This window comes from Chrysochloris asiatica, unplaced genomic scaffold (assembly GCF_000296735.1).
Source record: "Chrysochloris asiatica unplaced genomic scaffold, ChrAsi1.0 scaffold00026, whole genome shotgun sequence".
In the NCBI taxonomy this organism is placed as follows: Eukaryota; Metazoa; Chordata; class Mammalia; order Afrosoricida; family Chrysochloridae; genus Chrysochloris; species Chrysochloris asiatica.
Genome location: NW_006408544.1, coordinates 4174222 through 4186825, shown reverse-complemented (window position 1 = coordinate 4186825; position 12604 = coordinate 4174222). Strand labels below are relative to the sequence as shown.

At 50.8% G+C, this 12604-nt stretch overlaps 1 protein-coding gene across 1 annotated transcript in view; it reads left to right on the top strand.

The window, feature by feature from the left end:
* Positions 1 to 512: 512 nt before the first annotated feature.
* The window catches only part of SLC6A9 (solute carrier family 6 (neurotransmitter transporter, glycine), member 9), a 38493-nt gene continuing 26401 nt past the window's right edge, over positions 513 to 12604 (top strand). Inside the window, exons 1-2 of the mRNA XM_006839684.1 lie at positions 513 to 593; positions 8118 to 8233. The gene's annotated coding sequence lies outside the window, so the exon portion shown is untranslated. The remainder of the gene's footprint in view (positions 594 to 8117; positions 8234 to 12604) is intronic.

Below are 12604 nucleotides of genomic sequence, written 5' to 3'. Positions count from 1 at the left end.
CTTCTCTCTAGGGGGAACGCAGGCGCAGAAGGCCGGGGGCCAGGAGCGCTAACTCCAGCTCCAGCCCCCCAAGTGCCCCAAGCCTCTTGGCCTCATTCCAGCCTAGTCCTAGTGGGGAAGACATTTGTTTCCTCCTAGAGCCCCATTTGGAGGGCAGAGAGGCACTAGGCCAGGGAAGGGGCTCCTTTGTAGAGATCACTCTCGGGTTCATGGGGATCAATCATCTGAAAGCCCGAGTGACTTGTAATTTTATTCCCTGGGAGGAGGAGCCTCAGAAGTCTGCAAGGGGGGGTGAGGGTGGGGATGGGACGGGCGGGGGCGAGGAAGGCGGCCAGGGGAGCTGTTTAGCGGGAGGAGGGACTTGGCTAGGTCTCCCAAGCCTTCGCCACTCTCCAAACTTTCACCAAACTCTTGGCCCCTGCCTCCCCGAAACCAAAACACAAGCACTAGAGGAGCCACGAGCGGCGCGGCAGGGCGGGCGGATTCGCAGCGGCACCGAGCCTCGGGAGGCTGATGCAACTTTCCCTTTAAGAAAACCACCTGGACGCACCGCGGTGCGGACCCAGCAAGCCTGGGCCGGGGGCTGCAGCATGGTAAGGGGGCTAAGGGAAGAGGGCGCTGAACCCGCACCTCCGTCTGTCCTGCTGTTAGTCTGGCTGTGTGTCGGCTTCATAGGGATAAGCCCCAGGACCAGCCTATGTATGTGTGTGTGTGTGTGTGTGTGTGTGTGTGTGTGAGCGCGCATGCATGCGGGTATCTGTGGGTAAGAGTGTGGGTGCACGCACGGGGATGTCTGTCTCGCCGCAAAAGGTCGGGGTAGGTGCGGGCGTCTGGGTGTCACCGCTGTCACCAAGGATCTGAAACGGGGAGGAACGCGGGGGGAGGGGGAACACCGAAGGGAGGGAGGACGCTGCGTGAAGACGGCGGGTTGGTTGGGGGCGGACCGCACGGGACCAAAGCGGCATGTTACGGTCCATCTGGGGCGCCAGTGGGTCTGCGCACTGGGGCCTGCGGGGGCTGGGGCCAGCGGTCCTGTCAGTGCCTCGCATGCGGGCTCTTGCTCCATCTCCTCGCACCGCTGGCCTTGCTGCCTATCTGGCCCCTCCAGCCGCCCGACCTCTCTAATCAGCCCGCCCAGTGCAGGTTCCCGCCCGCCCGCGGGTCCCGGGGAAGCCGTGCGGGAACCCCGGCATCCTGGGCACTCTTTGTGCCTGGCTCCCAATGCCATGGCTCTGGGAAGAGACTGTAGACAGGGAGTTTTGGGGGTCTGCTACCCTGGAAGGAACCGGCAGCCTCCCCACCCCAACCCTCATTCCATGCGCGCGTGGGGCGGGCCCAGGCTGCTGCAGGTGAGAAGGGGCCTAGCAGCCCCAGGTCACCCATCCCACAGGCGTCCTGCTTCCAGCAGCTGGGATCTGGAAAGGTGGCTGGTCGGGCCCGGACGCTAGGGGGGTTTGCCCAGAGGGCCGGGAGGGGCCGAAGCTAGCCCGGGGGCGGGGCAAGGGGGCGGGGACCTCGGTGCCCGGTACTTTTCCACGGCAGGGGCCGGGGGCGGGGCCGCTGCCGCCTCCACTCCAGCTGAGAGGCCCACACGTGGCGGCTGATGTAACGCCCGTTCCCCCACATCGCGCACCCGAGAAAGTGGACGAATCCCACTTCGAGGAATAGGGGCTCTTCGTGTGGCGGCTCAGCTCAGAAAGCGACCGCACCCCTGCTGGTCCACCGTGGGCCTCCTAGCTGTTTGCTGGCCGCTTCTTAAAGGAGCCGCGCCCCCTTTCGGGCCTGCTCTTCGTCGGCCACACCCCTTCGGTGTACACTGTTAAAGGAGCCGTTTCCCTTGTGCTCTGACAGCTCCTGTACAAAGCTGAGTCTATTTCTTTGCTTTAACAAGCCTGAAGGTGCAACCACTAGAAGATAAAGGTTGGGGCTAGGAGTGGTGAAGGAGAGAAGGACCTGAGAGGTTAAAGATTCCCAAGGAGAGGGGGTATGAAAAGGTTAGAGAGTAGAGGACGTTTTTGATATACTGTTCAGAGTAGAGTGATCTAGTAAGGGACCAGTGGGCCACACTGAGCATGCCCAAGTGTTTCCAGGACTGCAGGGAAAACGCCTCCTTACTCAGGCCTTCACGGTGACAGTAGCAGTACCAACTCAATACCCAGCCCGGGAATCACACAAGAATCACACCTCTGCGCTGGAAGATGCCTCCAGCTAATGGAGTGAGCTTTGTACACAAGTAGCACTGCAGCAACGCTACGTGTGGCGAGTGTGGTAATCAGGCATACACACATGCTTTCGGGGCACAGTAGAAAGGCTGGCTGCAACTGGGAAGACGGAAGAAGGCTTCATGAAGATAATGACTATGGGCCAGATTTTGAAGATGGATAGATATATACAGGTGAAGATGGGGACAAAGGCAAAGGGAATTGCCTGAGCAAGGGCACTGAAGGAAGACCCCTCTGGGAATGCTGAATAGTTCCATATGACTGCAGGTAGCTCACCTGGGTTCCTGGGCAGAGCTAAGGGCTCCCCTTCATCAGCAGCCCCTCTACTCTCTCCATCACAGTGAATGGATATTACGCTTCCTCTTCTATCTTCCTACTAAACTTTGAGGTCCTTGCAGGGAGGGAAATAGCATGTCACCTTTCCACCCCTAGCAATTACACCAAGAATTTGGCCCACGTGGTCCATTAAGATAGATTGACCTGTCAATTCTGCTGGGGGGAAGAAAGAATGGTGAGATTGTAAAGATGGGCCAAGGTCCAGTGACAACCTTCTCAGTGCCCACCTTTATACTGTCATCAGCTTCCTCCCATTGTACCTTCAGAAACCAAAGTCCCCTTTCTCCCCCTCACCTCACCAAGTTCAATTCATCACCAAATCCTACCAATGAGACCTTCTATATTTTCTCAAATTTTTGTACTTTTTCCCCATCTCATTGTCACCATCCAAGCCCCCTCATCTCTAGCCTGGCCTATTCCAAATTGATTTCCTCTCTCGCCTATCTCTAGCACTTTCTACACAGATTGTCTAGGATGATGTGTTCAAAGTGCACTTGCTCCTCTCCTTAAAAGCCTTTAATAGCTTCCCACTGCCCCCAGAATAAAGACCCAACTGCAGGCCCCAATGACCGAATCCCTGCTTACCTGTTCTTCATTTCTGACCACTTTCTCCTTAGTTCCCTGAGACCCAGTGTCAGGCTTTTACACATGTTCCATTTGCTGGAAGAGTTTCGACTCTTCCCCTTTCTTGCTGTTCCTACTTTACCTAATTAACACCGCTGACACTTTAATGGAGTCTCCAGGTGATGCATATTGTTAACATACTGGGCTGCTAACCAGAAAGTTAGAGGTTTGAGTCCACCCTGAGATGTCTTAGAAGAAAAGCCGGATGATCTACGTCCAAAAAATCAGCCACTGTGAAAACCCCACAGGTCACAATTTTACTCTAACTCACCATGAGTATGAATCTACTCATTATAACAACTGGTTGTTGTTTTGTTGTTAATTACTGTCAAGTCAGTTTCAACTCATGCTACTCTGTATAGGGGGTCGAAGGATCAGCTGGTGCATTTGAACCACAGCCCTTACTGTTAACGGTCCAGTGATTCTCCTACAGTACCACACCTGGACTCCATAGCAACTGGTTACTTCCTCAAGGAAGCCTTCCTTGATTCTCAGACAAGACCAAACCCTCTGCTGTAGACTCTCATAAAAGGATCTTTTGCCTTCACACCTTTTATCTCAGCCTGTAATTATTTAAATTTGGGTCACCAATTTGATTCTTTCCTTCCAGTCTTCATGCTGCAGAAGGGTACCCAGCACATATCTGACCCAGAGCAAGCCTGTAATAAATATTTGTGAAATAAATGAATGGAGTCGTGGCCAGACTTAAGTGTCTCCTAAGCAATTTAGGTCATATCCGGTTGGCTGTGCAAAGCTATTGGAGGGAATCAGGCTTTAGGGCTTTGAGAAGAATAATGGATGGAGAGGAAGCAAAAATTCATAAAGACAGGAATTAGGTGTGGAACTTAAGAACTTACCAGGGAAGAATTATTAGCCCATCTTCTAGATAGAGAAAACTGAGGTTCAGAAAGGTTAAGTAACTTGCTTGAGATCTCATATCTAATGAATGGTCAGAATTCCAGCCCAGGTCTACCAGACCCCAGCCTAAGCGCTCTCTCACTGCATTCAACTGACTGTTGGTAGATGTCCTGTCAGGGTAGGGGCTCTGCCAAAGTACAGATAGGCAAACCTGGTGCCTGGGCAGTATGGATCTGTAATACGTCAAACAGTACCTGACTTATCCTAGGCATAAAAATTGACTCTCTGAGTGCATAAACCCAAAACCCATTGCCACTTGAGGTGATTCTAATTCATAGTGACCCTGTTGTTGTTGTTATGTGCTGTGGAGTCGCTTCCGACTCATAGTAACCCTATACAGGGTTTCTGAGACTGTGAATCTTTACGGGAGCAGAATGCCTCATCTTTCTCCTGCGGAATAGCTGGTAGTTTCAAACTGCTGACCCTGAGGTGAGCAGCCCGATTTGTAACCACTACGCTACCAGAGCTCCTTGTAGGACAGAGTAACACTGCTCCATAGTGTTTCCTGGGCTGAGAGACAGGTGGGTTTAAACCACTATCTTTTCTATTAGCAGTAGGATACTTACCATAAGTAGTACCATTTAATAGATACGGCAAAGACGTAAAATATTCCACTCGATTAATTTCCCCAACAACAGCCACTAAGCACTCTTCCCCACCAAGCTCCCTAAGTAGTTAGGTGCCGTCCAGTTGATTGCAATTCATAGCCACCCTACCTATAACAGAACAAAGCCTGGTGCTGCACCATTGCACAATCACTGGGTCCTCAGATCCTGGCCCAGATCCAAAACCAACGCCAAAGCTGTTGCTGCTGAATCTATTCCAATTCATAGTGATCCTCCAGGACGGAGTAGAACTGTCCTCACAGGGCTTCCAAGGCTGAAATCTTTACAGAAACCAACTGCCATGTCTTTCTCCCACAGAATGGTTGGTAGGTTCAAAGCGCTGACCTTTCAGTTAGCAGCCAAGTGTTTTAACCACTGAGCCACCAGTGCTCCTTTGACCCAGGACAGACTTCCATAATTCCACGGGAGCAAACTGGGTCTCTTCAAAGAATCAGAGACATCAGGTCAAGGAGGTAGGCTCTTGAGGAATCCATCTGGGGCTGAGGAAGGAGTACTGGGTCTGAAGTTGGAAAAGCTGGTTCTAGTACTAGCTGAGAAACTTCCGGCAAGACTCTCAGAATCTCTGAGCCTGTTTCTCGATCCAAACCAGGGTGTATTCAGGAACGATGGGATAACCTGTGTGGAAACACAGAGCGGCCTCAGTTTATTCATCAGACCAGACTCACTACCACTGAGTCCATTCTGACTATTCATAGAGTTCCTGAGACTGTAAATCTGTACAGGAGCAGTTGGTTTCATCTTTCTCCCTGAGGATAGCTGGTGAGTTTGAACCACTGACCTTGCAGTTAGCACACCAAGACATCTGACCAGAAAGCATAATAATTCCAAACACACGGGGTGACTCTCAGTAATGCCATCTACTATTAGTATGAGGCAGTCCCTAGATTATTACTGAGTTCCATTCCTAAATCCGTCCTGAAAAGTTGAGTTTGTACCTAAATCAGAACAGTGAAGTACAGTTTGTTTCTAACATCAGTTAGTCAAATGCTTGTCTTTATATACAGTATATAGTGTACATTTCTATGCCTAAAATACATTAAAGAAGCACTTCCAGATACACGAGAACATCTTTAACATAGTATTTGTTGTTATTGTTAAGTACCCTCGAGTTGGTTCGGACTCATGGCGACCCTACATAGGGTTTCTGAGGCTGTTCATCTTTACAGGAGTTCATCTTCTGTGGAGCGGCTGGTGGATTTGAACTGCCAGCCTTGTGGTTAGCAGTCCAGTGCTTATCCTACAGTGTCACCAGCACTCATTAACATAGTAATACAGTAATAATGTTTTGTGCTGCAAAGTAGCACATGTTTATTACAGAACCTCAGATTTTTACTATCAGCTTTGGGGGTAGGCATGGTCAGGGGTTGAGGAGAATATTGAAAGTGCCATGGGCTGCCAAAAGAACCAACAAATCCGTTTTGAAAGAAGTACAGTCAGAGTACTCCTAGGAGGCCAGGATGGCCAAACTTTGTCTCTCATACTTCAGACATACTGTCAGGAGGGACCAGTCGCTGGAGAAGGATATCATGTTTGGTAAGGTGGAGGGTCAGAGAAAAAGAGGAAGAACCCCCCAGCGAGATGGACTGACAAAGTGGCAGCATCAATGGGCTCAAGTGTGGCAATAATAGTGAGGTTGGCCCAGAACTGGGCAGTGCTTTGTTCTGTTGTGCATAGGGTTGCTAGCAGTCGATACCAACTCAATGGTACCTGACAACAACAACAAATGGGCAGGGGTGTTGGTTTACATCTATAGTAGGCAAGTCTGGCATTTTGTGACCAGGGAACTTCCTGTATCATTGTTCATTGGCTGATGAGAGGCTTTAAAGAGTCAAATCTATAGTTTGCAACTTTGTGATTGAGGACAAGAGTGTGAATGCTAACTACCACAGGAGAGCTAAAGCCACAAACAAGGAGGAATCTTTCAGGGGACAGTTTGAGAGGCAGAGAAAGTCAGCCTAGGTGACTGGCAAAAGGGTTATAGGTCACCACAGGTGGAGTCTCTGCAGGAGAAGATCAAATGGCCAGGGCTTAGGACTCAAAGAAGCCAAGGCTGATTTGCATAGGCACACAGTTGTTTCCTCATCTTTCCTCTGTCCTCTCAGTGACTTCCTGGGTCTGAGAGTGAGAGGTGGCCCTTGGCAGGTTGGGGCAGTTGGCATAAAGGAGCTTGGAATGGAGTCTGCTCCCCAGAACGGTACAGAAGGCCCCAGAGGAAAGACCCAAACCCCTCCTGGGGCTGTGCATCCTTATCCACCGGACCCAGGCTGTGTCCTCTCCTGAGGCTTGTTAAAAGCCCCTCTTTTCCATCTGCCCTTGGTGTTATTAAATCTATGGCTGTGTGGCTTGATCCTTCCAGCTCACACAAAACCTCTCAGATGCTTCCTATAAGATTCCTGGCTGACCTGGACCTAAAACTTCAACCTCATCCATTTTCTTTCAGTTCAGTTCAACCAACACTTTTGGAAAGCCCAGGCATTGGCCACGGAGGGGAAACTGCAACACAACCCCAAACCGTCAGGGAACTCACTGACTTGAAGTTGATAGACATGGAAAATAAGTCTAATATGATATGCTAAGGACGCTAGTGGAAATCTGTGCAAAATAAAACCCCACTGCCATCAAGTGGGTTATGACTTATAGCAGCTCTATAGGACACAGTAAAACTGCTTCATTGGGTTTCTGAGGCTATGGATCTTTAAGGAAGCAGAGTGCCTCATCTTTCTCCTGAGGAGCTGGTAGTAAGTTCAAACCACCGAAGCCACTTCCTAAAGTGGCAGCCCAGTGCTTAATCCACTGTGCCACCAGTGTTCCTGTGCAAAACAAAAAAGAGGAAGTTATGTGTTTGTTCTATTGGGAGAAAGTACCAGGAAAGAGGGAAGGTGTTGTAGACAGAGGTGACAGTCTAAGCAAAGGCAGATGGTGTGAGTGCACAGGGGGTGCCTGAAATTGAGTGTCCCCGTTACTGACACAGGAACGAGCCCTGATGAGCTGAGTGGCATCAGGAAGAGGCACCAGGATGAGGAAGGCCCATCCTGGCTGCCTGATCAGAGCTGACTCTCCTCCAGGGGAAAGGTTGAAGCCATTCACATAGATGATGGAATTGGACCCCATCCCAGTTCTGTGTTCATTTTGTATCTTTTATAGAATTGGGCAGCTGGAGAGTCAAAAATAGACCTTTGCCCATTGGGACAGGGAATTTTGGAAACCAAGGGATGCAGGGAAAGGGTCAGCAGAAGAGTTAGGAGGGAACTGAATCTGAGGGTCATCTGGAAAAGAGTGGGATATGAAATGGCCTTGTGGGTGGGAGTCCAGGGGCTAAGAAGCCTGGGGGTCACCCTCCCTGCCCTGCCTTTCCAGGCTAGGTCTTCACCTCACCCTGCTTTCTCCGCAGCTCCTGAGGTCTGTGGTGTGAAAGGTGCTGGAAGCAGAGTTTGTAAACATTGTCCGGGACTTCAGAGCCCTCAACCCACTGCCACCATGGTAGGAAAAGGTGCCAAAGGGATGCTGGTGAGTACAGGGACAAAACTGCTGGGAAGGAGGGGATCTTCCCAGCCACTTGCCATGACAGGAGGGTCTAGTAGACTCCATGGGTCTGGGTCTGGTACTGCTGGGGCTCCTGAGTGCTCAGGCTATCCCAGCAGGACATTCCCTCACCCAGTAGATTAGATGGTGCTGCCGTTCCAAGCCCGTAGCAGGACAGGTTCTGCCACAGAGACCCCGGGAGGCCACTCTGTCACTAGAGATACTCTGGAGAGAAGGATACAGTTTGTCCTGTGGGGAGGACAGTAGATCTGGTGCTGTCCCATGGCTGTGGCACCTTGGCATCTCCAGGACTTCCCTTTGCTTTCCCATAGGAGTGTTCAACATGTGCTGATCAAGGGTTTCCTCTGCCTCAGCTTGTTTTCTCTCTATTACTTGGTTTCCTTCTCAAAAAAAAAAACAAGTAACATTTAAGTTTGAGAGAAGAGAGACAAAGTACATTTCACTCTGAATCCTCTGAGAAAATCTCCCTCTCCCACTTTCTCCAAGCTATGGCCTTCCTTTGCCCTCTCCTCAGAGCACAGAAGGGATAGTGGTAAGGCCCAGTGAGAAACAAGAGCCCTAAATGCAGGAGAGGGTAAGGGCAGGGCCTGGCTGAGTACTTGAAGGAGTAAGCCTCATTGGTGGATATGGGTCCTCACAGGGAAAAGATGCCAAAGTGAGGCAGTGGTTGTATTTCTTCTCTTGGGATCTAACTTCAGGGACAAGTTAGTCTGGGCAGCTGTGAGGAGGGGAGGAAGCCTGAGACCTAGTGTGGTCCCTCCCGTGGCTTCCTCCTCCTCCACAGCATTTTTTTCTGTTGCTTTTCTCATTCCGTTAAGATTGATTTGGTCTGGGGTCTCTGCAAAACCCTTCTAAAACAAGCTCCATTTTTCACCAAAGATTTCTGGCACACAAAGTATAAGAACTTTAGGAATAGTTTGGGGGAGGGAGATGGGCAATTTTGTTCCCAGATCTCTGGATTCTCTCTCTCCAGCCCCATTCTGAACTTCAGCACCCAACCCCTGTTCTGATCTGGGTTTTTACATACCCTCTCCTTCTTGGATGAACCTCAATGAATCAAGCTTCCTAAAGCAGTCTTGAGCCAACTTAAAGTCTGGGTGCTTAGAAATACTCAGAGACAGGTACTCCTAACTTGAACATTTGCAGATTTTGTGATAGAACCCCAAACTAGCCTTACCTTCCTGGGAGAAGTGTTGGAATTGCCATGGGCCTTTAGCCGGGCAGGTGGCATGGATCTGTCCCTCTTCCATAGAGACTCTAGGCCCTATGAAACCTAAGAAGTTCTCTGAGCATCCCCAGCTGCTATTCTTTCTCTGGAGGGACCCTGGAAGGACTGGAGCAGGCGGACATGGGCAGCCAGTGAGCTTCCCGGCCCCTGTGCTCTGCCGGCCAGCCTGTCTGTGGTTAGGAATGCTGCCTTGGGACTCTAGTTCCCAGCACCAGGATGTGCCTAAAGATAGCTGGAGTTCAGTTTCCTCTGTGTCCTCTGCCCTTTGGCTCCTGCCCGCTGCTTTGAGCTTGAGGCTCATAGCATATGTCCCATGGGCACTCCCCTTGGTTGCTCAGAGATTCTATTCCTGCCTCCTTTTCAATTCTACTGATGACCTCAAGCTACTCTATTCCCGGGTCCAGAGTGGAACTGAAGCTGACTCCATTCAGGGCTGGTCTCTAGGACTCAGCCTTTGAGGTGCTGAGGGCAGCACATGCCAAGCTCTGTGTACAACTACATAGGCACGTTATTGGGTTGTTATGTTTCCTAAGGGAAAGTGATGAGAGAAATTCCTTTCAGACAGCCCCTTTTCTGAGCAGTCAAAAGAGAGGATGTTAAGGATCGTGTTTGTAAGCCCATTTGGACCTTCCTTCCCTGGTCTCTGTGCCTCTATTGTCTCATTTGTGCCCAATATGTAGAGAGGATATAACTGACCTCTGACCATGGGCTTCTCACTTCCATCTCTTTGCCCCAGGTTTGGGTGCAAGAACATGGGTTTCTCGGGTTTCTTCAGTGTTGACAGACACCTGTGTCATCCTTGGAACTTCTACTGGGCTCTGGAGCAGGTGTCCCATGGAGAAACAAATCACTTCCCAGCACGTGTCCAGGCCCACATGCTGACTGCACATGCTTCTTACCCCACAGCCCAGATGGTCTCTTCCAGGCTAGCTCAACTGCCTCCCTCACACTTCAGAAGCTCTTAGGACAGGGCCATGCAAGAACCCAGCTGGCTGTGGTGCCTCCCAGCTTTTGTGAGCAGCTGGAATGCTCGGGGATGTTGGCGTAGGGTAGTGTGGTTCTTCCTTGGAGACCTAGTGCTTCTGTATACATGTTAAGTGGTGGGACTGCCTGGGTCTCAGAGGACAGGGGAACTGGAGGAGAGGAACCCAAGACAGGAGATAAAGAGCCCCCAGCTGGCTCTACTTGAAGCATGGTTTTATCACCAAGTTCAAGTTCACAGGCTGGCCCACTCATTCCCCTCCCCTCTTGGCCAGTCAAGGTGCGCCTCTTTGACCTCGTCCCATGTCTCTTAGCATACTTGTTGCTTCTACCAATGGTGAATGTTTCTGCCTCATGACGAATGAGAACGAAATCACCTAGGCTAAGATTCTGGGGGCCAGAGCATCTGAATTCACCATAGGCTGCCTCAGACTGCCCCACACCTCACCTGTTCTGTCGTACTTTGACTTGAGGCTCTGACACCTCTTGTCTGCCACCTTCATCACAGGACCTGGAGACAGCGGGCACTCACCCAGCCCAAGTCTTAATATGTGGCAAGTGCTTGACTAGTACTGACTGTCACACATTGGGTATTCCCTCAGTATAGAGTTTGTCACAGGTGGCCACTCCTGTAGCGCAGTGCCAGACACATACTGACCACCCCACTCGTGGTTTAGCATACACTGGGTCCTCACCTAGCCCAGAATTTGACATACATGAACATTTACCTAATGGAGGACCTAGGATACACCATAGAAGCTTACTTGGCATGAAGCTGGCACACAGTGGGTGTTCTCCTGACACATAGGGGGCACTCTCCTGACATGGTGCCTGGTACAGAGAAGATGCTCACCTAGCCAGGACAACCTGAGCAATGAGATGCCACCGATCCTAGATGTACAACTGCCCCTCCCTGTCCAAATCCAAAAAAAGTCAACCTTCCTCAGACGTCTAATCTGGCCCTAGGACCCTGCCCTCCCTCCCTCCCTCCCTTCCTCTCACTGTAACCCTTCCAGCCTTCCTGAGTCCCCCTACTCAGTCCTGTGCCCTCACTTTTCCCCCATCCCCAGCACTTTGCAGTCCGAGCTCAGCAGGACCTTCCCTCCTGGTCACAGGGGACAACAAAGCCCCTAGACTCCTTGCCCCTCTGGAAGTGTGCCGATTCTTATTCAGAAAAGTCAGAGGCAAGGGCTGGGGGAGTCGGCCTCCCTAAGTGGGGCTGGAGCAGCTGGATCCCGCTAATGAGGCCTCATTACTGCCAGGGCCCAGCTGGGCTGCTGCCGCCTCCTGTCCCCATGGCCAGAGCCAGGAAAAGCCATCCAGCCAGGGCTGCCTGTTCTGGGCACCCAGCCCAGACTAAGGCAGCCAGAGCCCAGAGCCCACCCTGGGTGCAAGTGAGCATTCGGGCATCGTGGGTGACTGGGTCTTCCTGGAGCCAGTGGCCCAGCCAGGGCCTTGGCCCTCAGTCTGTGCCCACAGGAAGTCAGGGGAACGTGTCTGAGGAACAGGCTACTTGAGGCTGGCCCAGTGAGCAGCTGAGTCAGTAGGGTCTGAGACTGTCCTTTAGGAGATTTGCCTGAGTCAAGGCTGATCTCCATCTCCCCTCAAAATTAGGAATAATAATGTACCTACCTCATGGGGCTGTTGGGAAGACTAAATAAGTTCATATATGTAAAGATTTAGGACAGCACCCAAGTGCTTATAATAAGCGCTATTATGAGTTCTCTATTACTATTATTTTGGATTTCTGGTATGGTGCTGTAGGATCAGAACTAGACTGAACCACAAGGTCAGTGGTTGATATCCACCAGCTACTTCTTGGAAACCTATACAGGGTCGCTATGAGTCGGAACCAACTTGACAGCACTTAACAACAACAGCATTACTAGTATTACTCACAATCTTACTATTAACGCTAAATAGAGCATGAATAGGAAAGCAAAGGAGTCAATGATGGATGCACATTATCCCCATTTAGACATGAAGGATCTGAGGCTTGTTGTTGTTGTTGAGTGCTGTCGAGTCGGTTGCAACTAATAGTGACCCTGTACAGGGTTTCCAAGGCTGTAAATTTTTACACCCTTGGAAACCCTGTACAGGGTCGCTATGGGTCGGAACCGACTCGA